The 14,251-nt window shown below is 44.4% G+C and overlaps 1 protein-coding gene across 3 annotated transcripts in view; it reads right to left on the bottom strand.

Annotated features, from left to right (window-relative positions):
• The window catches only part of XIAP (X-linked inhibitor of apoptosis), a 50,896-nt gene extending 38,336 nt beyond the window's left edge, over positions 1-12,560 (bottom strand). The window contains exons 1-2 of one of the 3 annotated variants that reach the window (XM_042851080.2): positions 12,428-12,520; positions 7,030-7,105 (exon numbers count right to left, since the gene is read on the bottom strand). The gene's annotated coding sequence lies outside the window, so the exon portion shown is untranslated. Of the gene's footprint in view, positions 1-7,029; positions 7,106-11,632; positions 11,654-12,427 lie in introns of those variants that run through there. The other 2 variants (XM_005307420.3, XM_065556643.1) reach the window with 2 other exon arrangements.
• Positions 12,561-14,251: the final 1,691 nt, after the last annotated feature.

Raw genomic sequence — 14,251 nt, forward strand, 5'->3', positions numbered from 1 at the left:
TTGACCCTAATTAGGATATTGTACATGAAGTTATATACTAAAACTGCAACTGTTAAGTACTCAAACTGCAGTTTGCTTTCCTGGTTAACAGAAAATTGTCCAGAGAATGACATGTGGAAGAAAGATGATTAACTGGCAAGAAATATGCACCTTCAGCTCATATCCATCAATGCCATCAACACTAGACGGAATTATGACTTCAGTATCTAGATCCCATTAAATACATTTTTTTTAAATATATGTTCTTGCTCCAGTTAAGAAAACGTTGGATAGTTTTCAAGTCCAAAACTAACTTGGAGCCTCACAGATTCTCTTAGAACAGTTTAATGTGCGTGGTACTTGCCCTGTGTCACAATTTTCACTTCTAAAAGAGATTTACTCCCAAATTTGGATTTGCAAAATTCCCATTTAATGGGGGAAAAAAAAAAAAGAGCTAAAATGCTAATGACCTTCCTCACCCTCTGAGGATGCACTGCTGGGTGCTGACCAGCAATTAACAATAAATCCCATTGGACAGTTATGCAATGATGAGAGAATAGAAATATCCTAGATCATAAACTGATAAGAACAGATATAACTTAGAGAATTTTTCACTTGACTTGTTGCTGTGACTTCCCATCCTATATGATGTAATCCCTGATCATCATCCAATCATTGCAACCATTAGGGCCCTGTGCAGATGCAAAATTTGTATCTGTATCAAGGCTGCGATCTGCAAAAATTGTCCACAGATACATAGCGGATATCTGCAGATTTGCAGAGCTCTACCTGTCATCATCCAATCACTTATCCATAATCAAATTCACAATTAGGTTAATTGAGGGCAAATTCTAGTCTTTTCTACTATCTTCTACTAATCCCTAAAACAGGTTGCAATTTTTAAATTCTTATTGATAGAAAAATAGAGGAAGGAAAGGAAATTTTACAATCTATCTTCAAGAGGTCAGAGCTACAGAACTAATTTACTATCAGCAACCCTTTTCAGATCACATCTACTGGACAAAAAACCTGAAGCAAAGTACATTCTATTCCCCTCCCCAAAATACCAATTGAGATCTAATTAATAATAGTTTCCACATTAAATTTTGAATATTAAAGCAAAGATTTTCAAAACTTACTTGTAATTTTAGGTGTCCAATTTAAGGCTAATTAAAGGGATCTGGTTTTCAGAAAGTGTATATTCACTGTGACAATCAGGGTCCAGACACCAAGGGCAGAACAGAAGGTTTAAACCAAAAATGAGTACTTGAATCAATTTAAAAACCTATTTCTAGCTTATGCCCAAATAAATCTGTTAGTCGTTAAGGTGCCACCGGATGTTGTTTTTGGTCATAATTTGTACAACTATAGTAGAATGGTGAGCAGTCAAGAAGGGAGGGGCACCTCCCAAGTCAGGTATTTACATAAAACAAGCTTCAAGTAACCATCCATTGTTCAACCCAGGAAAAAAGGCGTTAACAGAAAGACATCCTGGCTATCAAGCCAAGAGTGAATTTCCCTACGCTGAATAACCATGAGTCACCAGGGATTTAGCACACTTAGCACTTCAGTGTGGACACTACCTATATACTGACCAGAGGGATTCTCTGATCAGGGTAGGTAATCCACCTCCCTGAGAGGCAGTAACTAGATCTATGGAAAAATCCTTCCATCAACCTAGTACTGTCTACACCAAGGGTTAAGCCAGTTTAACTATGCCACTCAAACCCCTGGATTTTTCACACCCCCAAGCAATGTAGTTAATCTGACTTAATTTTCTACCATAGCCCATGTGGCGGAGGGGGGGAGCGGGGGGGGAAGCAGAGAGGAATACTTTAAAAACAGGCTTGGGACTGTAAATTTTCAATCCAGAACCTGAGGGACAGTCTGTACACAGAGGGCTGTTTGTGAATGCTGGATCACTCCTACAATTAACGGGTATGCTGTGAAACTGTCTTAAAGCAATAGTTAACTTTATTAGGAAAGGGATTTTATCTAATACGAAAGTGCAAAACCTGAGATTGCCTTTTATGTTTATTTTCTGTGTAATTTGTATGTTTGCTTCCACTTACTATTTCATCACTGAATCTGTGTTTTTCCTATTAAATCAACTTTAATTTTTTTCATCCAAACAGGTCTCTGGTGTGCAGCATGTGCGCCAAAGTAAGCTGGTATCAGGAGGGTTGGTTTCACCCTTCAGGGGTTATGAATAAGGCTATGTTTTAGTCACGGGTATTTTAAGTAAAAGTCATAGACAGGTCACTGGCAGTAAACAAAAATTCACGGCCCAGGACCTGTCCGTGACATTTACTATATACGCCTAACTAAAACTTGGAGGCGGGTCTGGGAGAGGGAGGTCCGGGTACTGGGGGGGGGGGGGGGGGGGGGGGGGGGGGGGGGGGGGGGAGAGGGGCGAGTAGGTTTGTGGCCTGCAGCCCGGGTGCTGGGAGGGTGCAGGTTTGCAGCATGCGGCCTGGGACTCCCACTGGTGCTGGGTGGGGGAGCTGACAGGGCCAGCAGGCTCCCTACTTGGCTCTGCGCTTCCGCCAGCAGGCGCTGCCCCCGCAGCTCCCACTGACCGCGGTTCCTGGCCAATGGGAGCTGCGGGGCGGAGATAGTATGCAGAGCTGCCTGGCCACATCTCTGCCTAGCAGAGGAGCGAGGAGGATGTCGCCACTTCCGGGGAGCCCCCCAGTAAATGCCACCCACAACCCATCTCACCCCATCCCATGCCCCAACCCCATGCCCCCTACCACACCCAAACTCCGCTGCGGGGGGGGGGGGGAGGAGAGAGGGGACACGGTGGCCCGAGACTGCCCCAGCACTGGCTGGTGCGACTGGAGCAGGGGCTGCCTGAGCTGCCCGAGCCAGGCGCACTGGCCACTGCAGAAGTCACGGAATCCGTGACAAACTTGCAGCCTTAGTTATGAACCAGAGGGGAAAACTGCAAGTGTTTGGTAGTTCAGAACTTAGGGAGGTTGTATTTAAGAAGACTAGGCTGTTGATGTCAACCTGCAAAGAATAACTGGGCTGGTGAGACCTTACACTTGTGGACTAGCTACTGGTGTCAGAGAATTGAACCGTACCTACACAGCATTAAGGTCCCCCAGGTTACAAGGCAGGCAGTGACAGAACCCCTTAGCGTCACACTTACATTCTGCAAATCAGGCCCTTTTCGGCATCCAAAAATCACTAATCATTTTTTGAAAATGCTGGCCTTGAAGTCACGGGTCTGTTATAATGTAATATAAAGGTTTTACATCAACCAAATAACAGTGAACTAATTATGCCTAGGACACTGCTCTCAGTTTAAGTACTTAATGTCTATTCAAATTCATGGCTTTACTTATTCCATAGCAACCCCAAACCCACAAACATGTAAGGGACATATACAAGATGGGCTACTTCCCACCAGTCTATAGTAAATACAGTAAATATTTCCTTGATACAACTACTCCTAGTTTCCAGTGAGCGTGCTGTCTTTCTCCATAGGATAGACATTTCCGCAGAAATTATATGTCTGGACTTTGTCAGAAAACAGAATAGGAGCCTAATAGATCTGTTCCATTCCTCAATGAATCACAAACATAAGACAGTTTCAACAAGATTCTACGGATTCCAACACTATATGTTGGCTTCCATACCTGCAAATTATAGTACAACTAAACAAAGCACTTCTGGATATTTATAAAGTAAAAGCCACTTATTTTTAATTTGCACTATAGCACTACTCACAATGCTAGGTGCTGTCCGAACAAATATAAATAAATAGATTATGCCCCCATTATTGTAATATCCCTTCACCTCATGAAGGATGAATTTCTCCTCAAAACACAAAGTCGGGAAGTATTATCCCCATTTTAAAGAGAAGAAAACAACCCAAAAAATAGGTGATTTGCCTACATTCACAGAGGAATCCTCTGGCAGAGCCAGTAACTGAACTTGGGTCTCCCAAATTCCAATCCAGATCTTTGAAATTATATAGGAATGGCAGGATATGGCCAAAGCGGGGATGTGTGCACACAGGAGAGAAAGAAGTCATATAGGACCACACGGTTGTGAACCTGAGAGATAGGGAGCACAATAAGACAACAGGATAAGCATGATAGGCATGGAAAGAAGATTTGACATGGAGGAGAGCTGTACACAAGTGGAACACTGGAGAATACGAAAAGTAGCAAGCTGAGACAGTGAGCATGGTAGTCAATGAGTGCAGGACTAGTGCTAGTTGATCAGGAAGATGGCAGAGCTAACAGAGGATAAATTTATAGTGGAGAGTCTGCAAAGCCATGGGACTTTCACCAGAGGCATTTGGAGGCACGAGAACAGAGGAAACAGATATTGGGGGTCAGCTAGTGATAGGTGTAGTTGCAAGATGCTGAGTCAACCCTTTGAAAAGAAAGACAGAAGAGTTCACGGCAGTAGAGATTCAGCAGGCGGCAGACACAGAGATACCACAGGCAGAGAGAGAGCAGAATACAGAGCTAAAGTGGCAGAGACACTATGAACACTGACATATTGGACATTGCAGAAGGTCAAGATAAAAAGGAGACATGAGTCAGTGTACAATGCTGCATGAGGTGATCGTCAGAAAGAGGGAGCTCAATGATGGAAAGATAACAGGTACTTAGTGAAGCACCTATTAGGCTGGTGTTTAGTGAAGACAAGGTTGATGAGTGAAGACCACCGTGATGGGAGATGTCAAACGAGAATATAAGAGCAAAAAGGCAGAAACTCAGGGGCTCGAGGACAGTGCGGAAGCTGAAACTGCCATGAATGAAGATGGAAGATTATGGTAAAGGAAAGAGAAGAACCAACTGTCAAACTCTGAAAGGAAGGAAGATGGTGGAATGTTAGATGATATCTCCCTTCCACGTAGCCAGGAATCCCATGAAGTGTTGCTCGAAGGAGGATATTCAAAGAGAAGCTGTACAGCAGGTGAAGACTTCAGGAGAAGATAATCCCCCCACTATGTCATTTGGGGACAATTTGGGGTGAGCTATATTTGAGAGAAGAGGCCACCTTTGGGGAGAACTGCTGTACAGGCGATGTGATTCAAAGAGGAGTTCATGTTTCTGACGCAGGAAAATGGACGAAGTGAGTAATTAAGCTAGCAGTGACATTTTTGGAGAGGGAAAAGGCATTCCGATGTTATGCAGGAAGTCAGAGTAGATGATCACAATGTTGCTTTCTGGCATTAATTTTTTTTTTGTTTAAATCTATGAATCCCAGATGAAGCATGAGAAGGGGACTGATGAAGTAAAGACTAGAGAAGCAGAGGCAGGGTGGAGTTTGGAGAAGGCCAAAATTGGACAAGTTTCCCCAGAAGTAACAAGGAGGCAGCATATATGGGAAATTTATCTGTGAGGGTGAGATACCAGGGAAGGAGAGGGGGGGGGGGGGAAACCTACACAGATGGTTTAAGTAGTAGATAGGGGAGATGCGAAGAAGGAAGCGACCACACATAGAAGAAATGTAGTACAGGGAGTAATGGCAAAAAACAACTGAACAGCACGTCGATTAAGTAGTTGTATTAGTCATCACTAAGTTGTTTTCAAATATGATAAATTAATGCAATTTTATTTCTTCTTTTGGTCGCCACATAAGTTTTAGCTTTATCATCATGTCCCAATTTCATTTTCAAGCTCAAAAAAAGTATTGAGTCAATTGCTATTTAATTATATATTTATGCTGCATAGAAAAGTTTAATGTACAAGCCTGCATTTGGACCTATTATCTTAGCTCAACTATGTCTTCTTGAGTTCAAGGCATGTGCAAATTCATGAAAAATTGTCAATGTTTTCCTTCCAAAGCAGCAGGCTGACCTAGACTAAGAACGATTTAGCCAGCTCAGTGCCCTAAAGTGCATTAACTACATGCCTCTGTGCAAATTTACACAACTGCTCTTTGAATATTTTACATAATTTCTTATTTTACTTTATTCACAGTAAAAAACATTTTTCTTGAAATGTGTTTACTTTTTTTGAGACACACTTTCTTAAGCCCCTTGGGTTTAAGAAGCTATAAGCTCTGCCAGACGTTGATCATGCAGCGAGAGTATTGTGTTTTTGCTTTACATAAAACATAAGACACAAGTCAACAAGTGGCAACAAGTAAATGGCCATCTAAAGATATAGAGACAGAGCTGTTATACATTTAACTTTCTTTTCCTGTAGAATACACTTCAGAAATTTAGTGGATTTCTCCACCAATGACTAAAATTAAAGGCTAACAAACAAAATTGTCATCTATAGTCAAAGTGAACGCAGAGTTTGGAGTATGTGATTGGGATACAGTAACTCCTCATTTAACATCGTCCCGCTTAACGTTGTTTCAATGTTACATCCCTGCTCAATTAGGGAATATGCTCATTTAAAGTTGTGCAATGCTCCCTTATAACGTCATTTGGGTGCCTGCTTGTAAGATTCTGTGGAACAGCAGCAACCTTACACGGGAGCATTGCACAAGTTCCACTTCTCTGCCTCCTCCCCCTCCCTCCCAGTGCTTCCCCCGTTTGGTGGCGCTTAGGACTTTCTGGGAGGGAGGGGAAGGAGCAGAGAAGCGCTGCGTCTCCACTCCTCCCCCTCCCTCCCAGCAAGTCCTAAGCGCCACCAAACAGCTGTTTAGCAGCCTTTAGGATTTTCTGGGAGGGAGGGGGAGGAGTGGAGATGCGGGGCTTCCCTGCTCCTCCCCTTCCCTCCCAACACTTCGCGCTTACGACTTTCTGGGAGGGAGAGGCAGGAGCGGGGAAGCTGCTGCTGCTTCCTAGCATCCTTGCCTGCAGGGGGCTGTGCCTGTGTGAGGTAAGCCTGGGGCACTTCCCAACCACTGTACAGTATATAATGCCTTTTGTCTGCCCCCCAAAAAATTCCTTTGAACCTAACCCCCCGCATTTACATTAAATTTTATGGGACAATTAGATTCATTTAACATTGTTTCACTTAAAGTTGCATTTTTCAGGAACATAACTACAACTTTAAGTGAGGAGTTACTGTATTTGAATCCTCCTGGAAGTTCCTAACAGGCTGGCAGTATATGCATGAGACATACCATTCTCTTAGTAGACATTGATTCCCCTGGGAAAGGTTAGTGGGTTCTACTGACTCTGCTGCAGATAGCTCACTACCTACAGAGATAAAAGAGAGGTGGGAGGTGGGAATTATTCTCTACATAAAGCTACTTTAGAAGCTTATTTTTAAGTGCTATTAAATTCTACAAAACTAATGGATGAATCTCCAATATACCAAGTAAAGCTTCCTATTCTCACTGGTGATTGGACACGTAGATTTGTCAAGTGCTGATCTAAAACATAAGGGTCATGCCCCAGTGATTTTTGGTTGGTTGCCTTCGGTCAGGTGATTCAGTCCTCCTGTTTCCCTCCCACCAATGCCCTGAATTGGATTTTTCCAGAGTCAGTACTTCTACCTGATAAGATACCATTTCTACAGGAATACATTCCCCCCCCCCTTTTTTTTCCCCCCTCTGGTGTCTGAACTCTTGCCCCTCTTTGGACATTCATGCCCTTCTTACCCCATTTCCTTGTCACCCCCCTCACCTACCCTAGGTGTGATATCAACAGATAGAAAATGTGACTAGTGCTTTAGTGTCTAATGTTAGTTCAGCTACCAGTGAACTCTAATGGGACTGCATACTGAATTGGCCTGAAAACAGGTCTTGGATTGGTTCTGTAGGTGCAAAGAAGCCTGAAATAAAGCCTAGCAACCAAAATATTAGAAGTCAAACCAGTCAGATAATGTTTGTCAATAACAGAGATATTTTTTAAAAAGTTTTTCTCATATCAGTGGGAGCAATCATTAGAAACACTTCTTGCTTTTACTTCTAAGAACACAGAGCAAAGACACCAGAGTTCCGGAACTAGTGCAGAACTTGTTCACCAGTTTGGCTGACATTCTATGTGCATGAACAGTTTTCTGTCACAGTAGTTAGTGTTCCATGAGTAACATCAAACAAAAACAAAAGCCATGCATGTAGCTACCTACAGGCAGCAAGTAGAAATCCTAAATTAATCTTAGTTTACTAATTGTACTACATAAAAACAAAACAGCCTTTTATGTTTGCAAACACAATATTAAAGAGAAACTAACAGGCCCTGAGACTGCCAACATGCTACAGGTAAACCAAAACCCAGTTTATAAATAAATATAATTTTTTCAATGCCTTTAATAAGGCAGCAGGAAGAATAACCCATCTGACATTTTGACTTGGTAAGGGGTTTCTGGTATTTTTCAAGATGGTCTAAACTTGGCAGAATTGGAGTTTCCAACAGTTTTTGTTCCTTAAATGAAAAGCCCAACAAAACAACATCCTATATATTAGGATAGAAGTCATGTTCTGTTCAATGCTCTACATGATAACACTTCCTGGGAAAGTGTTATTTTAAAGTAACATGACAACGGACAGGTGCTCAGCCTGCATCTTTTTAAAAGGAGATGAGGAAGAATATATAGTCTGTTTTATTAAACTGAAATCTCTCATATTAATAAACACTGACATTAAAAAGACAGTAAAACCCATATGAATGTTTTCTAGGGCCTTAACCATCTTGAGATAAAACAATGTAGTATTGCTAGTAATAAACTAGATTTTATGCAGTTCTATGCATCCCTAAAACCATATTCAAGGACAAAATTAAATACTCCTAAAGGAAATACAATTTTACACAGACAGTTGGAAACTGTGGAAAACTGCGTCAAAAGCAATAATTAAATATTTATTTAACCCATTTATAGCACATCCAGCACAAAAATCTAAACATCAGACAAACCCATGAAATAAAAAAGTATAGAATATTTAGAGAAAATCAGAGAGAAAGAATGAACCAGCTAAAATACGTAACCTGACTACGCAAAGAATCTTGTAAATGGCAAACATCTCTCAGAACTAGTAGGAATCAGGAGAGTGGTAGCTGAGCCAAAACGAAGAAAGACTAAGGCAGGAGAAAGTGGGCGTAGGTGCAAAGAACTCAAGAATTGTTTGAATGAAAGTTTTAAGTATATTTGCAAATTGCAAAGATCTATATTGTGTCATATTGTATCAGGACTCAAAGAACTAAGCTTGCAGAAGACCTGGAGAGAAAACGAACAATTATTACTTTCTTCGCACAGGGAGCCGGCAGAGAAGCTAGGGAAATATATATGTATTTTAATTTGGACAAGGAAGGCCACGTTTCCACCGCTCTCTAAGAAGACCCAATAAAGTTCATACAAAGCAGATATGTTAACAGTGGGATTTATTCCTATAAGAATGGCAGGAGCAGTTTTCGACCCTGCCAATCTGAGAGGTGTTTTAGAAATTTTGGGGATTTTTTGTTTTTACTGTGAAATCATTGTCATGTTTTCAATTCCAAATTAATGACGTTCAAAGATGAAATACTAACACCTTCACAAGAAGATTTCACTTATTTGCAGGAATTTTGAAGGGCAGACAAGATTTTAATAAGTAAACAAACAGATTAAAAAAAGGAGACAAAAATTGTGATTAATCTTTAAGGTCTTTCCCTATGGGGGAGGGGAGGGAAGAAGAGATTCTCCTTTTGATACTGTCCCACAAGATTTCTTAGATTTTTTTTTAATCTGCTCTAATGGCACATAATTTAGTAATCTAACAAAATAAAGCCTCCATTTTGGTTATTAATCCTATAATGACATCAGAAAATTAGGGCTTGGCTACACTTGCGAGTTACAGCGCATTGAAGCAGCCCTAGGTGCCCTAGCTCACTACCCGTCCACACTGGCAAGGCACGTAGAGTGCTCTGACTCCAGGGCTAGAGCGCTCCTGGTACTCCACCTCAGTGAGAAGATTAACACTTGGTGCGCATTGGCTGAAACGCCTAGGCGTCAGTGTGAACGAGGTGTTGCATTACTGCGCTCTGATCAGCCTCCGGAAACGTCCCATAATCCCCTTAAGGCAAGTGGCCACTCTTGTCATTGTTTTGGAATCACTGCAGGCATGCCGATATGCCCTTTGAAAGCTCCGGTTCTGACAGCCAGCATGCTTATCTGCTCCAAGACAAAGCAACCATTACTGTGGACTGCTGTGTGAGAGAGAGTGGCGAGGGAGATGAGGAGGGGGGGGGGGGGTCTGTTGCTGTCTGAACTTACAAGACTGCATGCTGACATGCTCTCAGCCCCCCAAAAACCCACTCTCCCCCCCCACCTATACACAACACACTCCCTGTCACACTCCACCTCACCCCCCTAATTTGAAAAGCATGTTGCAGCCACTTACATGCTGGGATAGCTACCACAAGGCACTGCTCTCTGTGGCTGTTGCAAGAGCTGCTAAAGTGGTCACGCCAGTGTGCTTGCAGCTGTCAGTGTGGACAGATTGCAGCGCTTTCCCTACTGTGCTCTACGAAGGCCGGTTTAACTCAAAGCGCTCTGTATCTGCAAGTGTAGCCATGCCCTTAGATATCAGTCTTCTGAAATGTAATATTTATCTATTCAAAATCATCTCCTTTTTATCCTTATTTGTAAACTGATTTTTTCCCCTGTATGCTATCCCAAGTTTTCTAAGGGACCATGCACTCAGAGATCCCATTAACTGGTAAACAGTTTGTAGCTTCTTTTACAGAAAATCTACTACACATGAAGGTCAGCAGAATGAGTTTTAGGTTATCCATTGGCAGAGGGCTACATTTAGACAAACTTGCAAAACCTGAGGTTTCAGTTACCATGTTAAATAAAAGTGAAGTTGTGCACTTGACTCTAATGGGAGTTGAGGGTTTCATTGCAGATAGGGTGACTAGACGTCCCGATAAAATCGGGACCGTCCCGATTTTTAGCTGTTTGTCCTGTGTCCCGACCAATCTCTGGTTTTGCTCGGCCGGCAGCACTCTTTTTTTTTTTTGGCCCCCCCCTCCTCGGTGTCCTGATATTTTCTTCATCTCATCTGGTCACTCTAATTGCAGATACTTTGCAGCTTGTTAAGAAAATGGTTAAAACAATCCCCAGCTTGAGGTTTTCTTTGTATAGAAACACCTTTTTTATGAATAAACAAAAAAAGTTATTCAAACCTGAAAACCTTTATCGGAATTTAGTTTATTCAAAAGATTTTTATTATTACCCTATGAAAATAAATTATGTGACAAAAAATTAAATAGCATGATTACTTAGGAGCCAGTTGCTCTGTAATTTCCAATGACCAACACTTTCGAAAACATTCCTCTGATCTTACTATTTGAGACTGGTAAAGCCACTATTTGAGACTGCTAAAGCCTCTAGAAAGGCAGGTTCACCAAGAAAAGTAGTCCTGTCCTTGTGCTATAGAAATATCAAAAAAGCAATCCCCTACTTTATTTTCTTGTGAGCTATAAAACATTAGTTCTGACACTTTATAGAAGCAGACCTTTTCAAAGTGAACTTTGACTTTTTTGGTTAAGTCTTTGATATAGCAGTATCTTGAAAACACTTCCTCATTTCAAAGAGACTTTGGCTTATGACACACACCAGTTTGCTTGTGATTTCATACTATTTTACTTGCTGCTTTAATCCTCTACATTTTTAGTGATTTAATAAATATCCATAATATTTGATAAACAGCTACATATACAGAAGTATTACTGTTATAACTCTTCAACCTTTCAGGTCCAGAAGATTAACAGGAAGAAAAGCAACTCTTTAAATGACCTTACCCTTAAATGAGCTAACAGGGGGAGACACAAGTACAGATAAACCCGAGGCACAAATGAAGTTGAAAAGTCAGCTGTACTCCAGACGTGTGGACAAATGGCATGCAATGCATTATGTACAGGTTAATGCAGCAAAGCCATAGGTGAGACGTGCCAACACAGCACTGCAATTTTGGATGTAGATAAATTCAGAGGACTCTACACCGGTGTGCCACAGTTGGAAATGGGGGAATTAGAAGTGAATGAACCTTAGGATGGGTCCAGTTTATCAAGGTACCAGAACTCCCTGGCGGACTCAAGTTGGATCTTCGGGGCTGTCCATAAATCAGGTAACGCCCTAAGATTTGTGGGTCCTTTAATTTGACATGTTTGTTTCCATATTACAAAGTATTACAAGGTGTGGGTGGGTCTTGAAAATCACCCAGAAATGTGCTATGTAATTTATACTGCACTAGCAGTAGGGGAAATGAGAGTCCCTGCCCCCCTCCTGGGGGACCCCCCCTGAGAAGGGGGGGTGGGGATCAGAGTCTCTGCCTCGCCCTCCCGGGCGTGCCCTGCTCAGAGGGGCTGGGGGAGGGAGACTCAGGGAGGGGGAAGAGTAAAGCCCCCGCCCAGGACACCCCCGGAGGGGCGGGAACAGTCCTGCCCGCCCCAGGCACTATCCCGAAGGGGGGGGTGAGTCGTGTCCCGCCCCCTGTAGTAGGAGCCCAGAGACCCTCCCCGCCCCGGCCAGGCTGCCGCGTCCCCTGCCGTCGGGGCTAGCGGGCGGCAGCGGCCCCTTTCCCTGGTAAAACTTACCGCACGGACTCCGCTAACCCGCCGCCGCCGGCAGCCCCGCACGCCGCTCGGTTAACGAAACCTGCGAGAAGATGGCGGCTCGTAACCTCCTCTCTGCCGGGGGGCGGGGGCGGAGGCTGAGCCCTTGAGCCCGTTGGCGTGGGGCGACATCTAGCGGCGGCGGGGGGACGCGCAGGCGCAGAGCCTGGCCCTGGCCCTGGCCGCACAGGTCACTAGAGCGGGGGGCCTCGCAGGGTCAGTGCCTGGCCGAGAGTCAGAAGGGGCCCCGCCCCCACTCTGCCTCTTCCCCCCCCTGCTTCCGCACCTCTTGGGCTGGTGGCCATCGTGGCATCCCCCTGTAGGGTTTCAGACTCCACTCTGGCCACAGCAGCCATCAGGTGACCCAACAAAGAGACCTGTGACACCTTAGAGACTATCAGCGGTTAGATCCAGACTAACACGGCTACCCCTCGGATAGGTGACCCAAGTGAGCCCAGCTAGCCTAGGGCTGGTGGGTCCAGTGGTGGTTTAGGGGGAGAAGAAGCCCCAACCCCAGCAGGAGCTGCGCGGGGCGGGGAAGAAGCCCCGACCCTGGCAGGAGCTGTGGCGCTGAAGCCCCCCAGCTGCCTTAGTGGAAGAAGCTGCAGGGCTGAATCCCCTCCCCCCCCAACCCCCCCTCCCGGGGGGGAGCTGGCCTGAGCCCCTCTCTCTCCCGTTCCCCCCTATGTGGAGCTGGCTCTCATTCTCAGGCTGTGGAGAAATTCAGCTCAAATCTACCAACCTTGGTATATTCATTTCCCCCATCATGACATAGCCATGAATGGATTTAGCCTAGGAGGCAGGGTCAGTATTAGCCCCATTTGGCAGGTGGGATCTAGAGCCTACAGAGGTGAAGTGACTTTCCCAGGGCTAAGCAGGGAGTCTGTGGCAGAGCAGAGAACCAAACCCAGAACACCTGCCTCCTCCCCAGGCCTGTGCCTTAACCACTAGGCAACCCTTCTTACCCCAAGGAGGGGGAGCCTCCTCTGCGCTTTGAGTGTATGGGTGGGCCAGGCACTAGACCGAGCCACCCGGAGGGGGACTAGAGAGAGAGATCGGGAAAGGGACATGGGTGGGAAGCAAGAAGGGGGAAACATCAGGAAGGGGAGCAAGGACTTAGAGAAAAAACGAGACAGGGGGGAAAGGGGCAGGGAGAGGGGAAAGACTCCCCACTGCTTGTCCCTCGCAGCTGCCACCTTTCCACTGCCATCAGTGGCCCGCAGCTCCCAAAGAGGCCCCAAGCAGGTGTGAAGCAGAGTGAACGTAATGTCTGTAAACTGGGCTGTTAGTGAAGACAGCTTGTAGCTGAGTGTAATGATTTTAATATACTGTAATTCAGATAATGTAATTATGTAGTTCATTACTATTTTAATGAGGAGGTTAAGATACCAATGATAGACAAACATTCAATAAGTAGAATATGAAAAGTGCATAAATATGCTGAAAATTGCCAGTTGGGGGGAGCTATGCCCCCCCAAACACACACACACCTTGCCCTCAAGGCAGGAGGGGGCAGAAAGGAGTGAGTGGGAGGCCCTCAGGGGAAGGGCAGAGCCGGTGTTGCCGGCACAGAGGGCCCGAGGGGGCAACAGTGGGGTTCGTTGCCCGGTGTGCTTCACGCCAATGAACACACCAGGGTGGAGAAGCAGACAAAGTTTATTCAAGAGCTCTGAATAGGCACTAGGAGACCAGCGTTTCTCAAATCAAGCGCACCAACATAAGCAGTTTTTTTTTTATACTTTACTTTCTCCCCCCCCTTTCTTTCCTACCCCCCCTCTTCCCTTTCCCCCTCCCTCCTCCTACAGC

Source organism: Chrysemys picta, chromosome 9 (genome assembly GCF_011386835.1).
Source record: "Chrysemys picta bellii isolate R12L10 chromosome 9, ASM1138683v2, whole genome shotgun sequence".
Classification (NCBI taxonomy): Eukaryota; Metazoa; Chordata; order Testudines; family Emydidae; genus Chrysemys; species Chrysemys picta.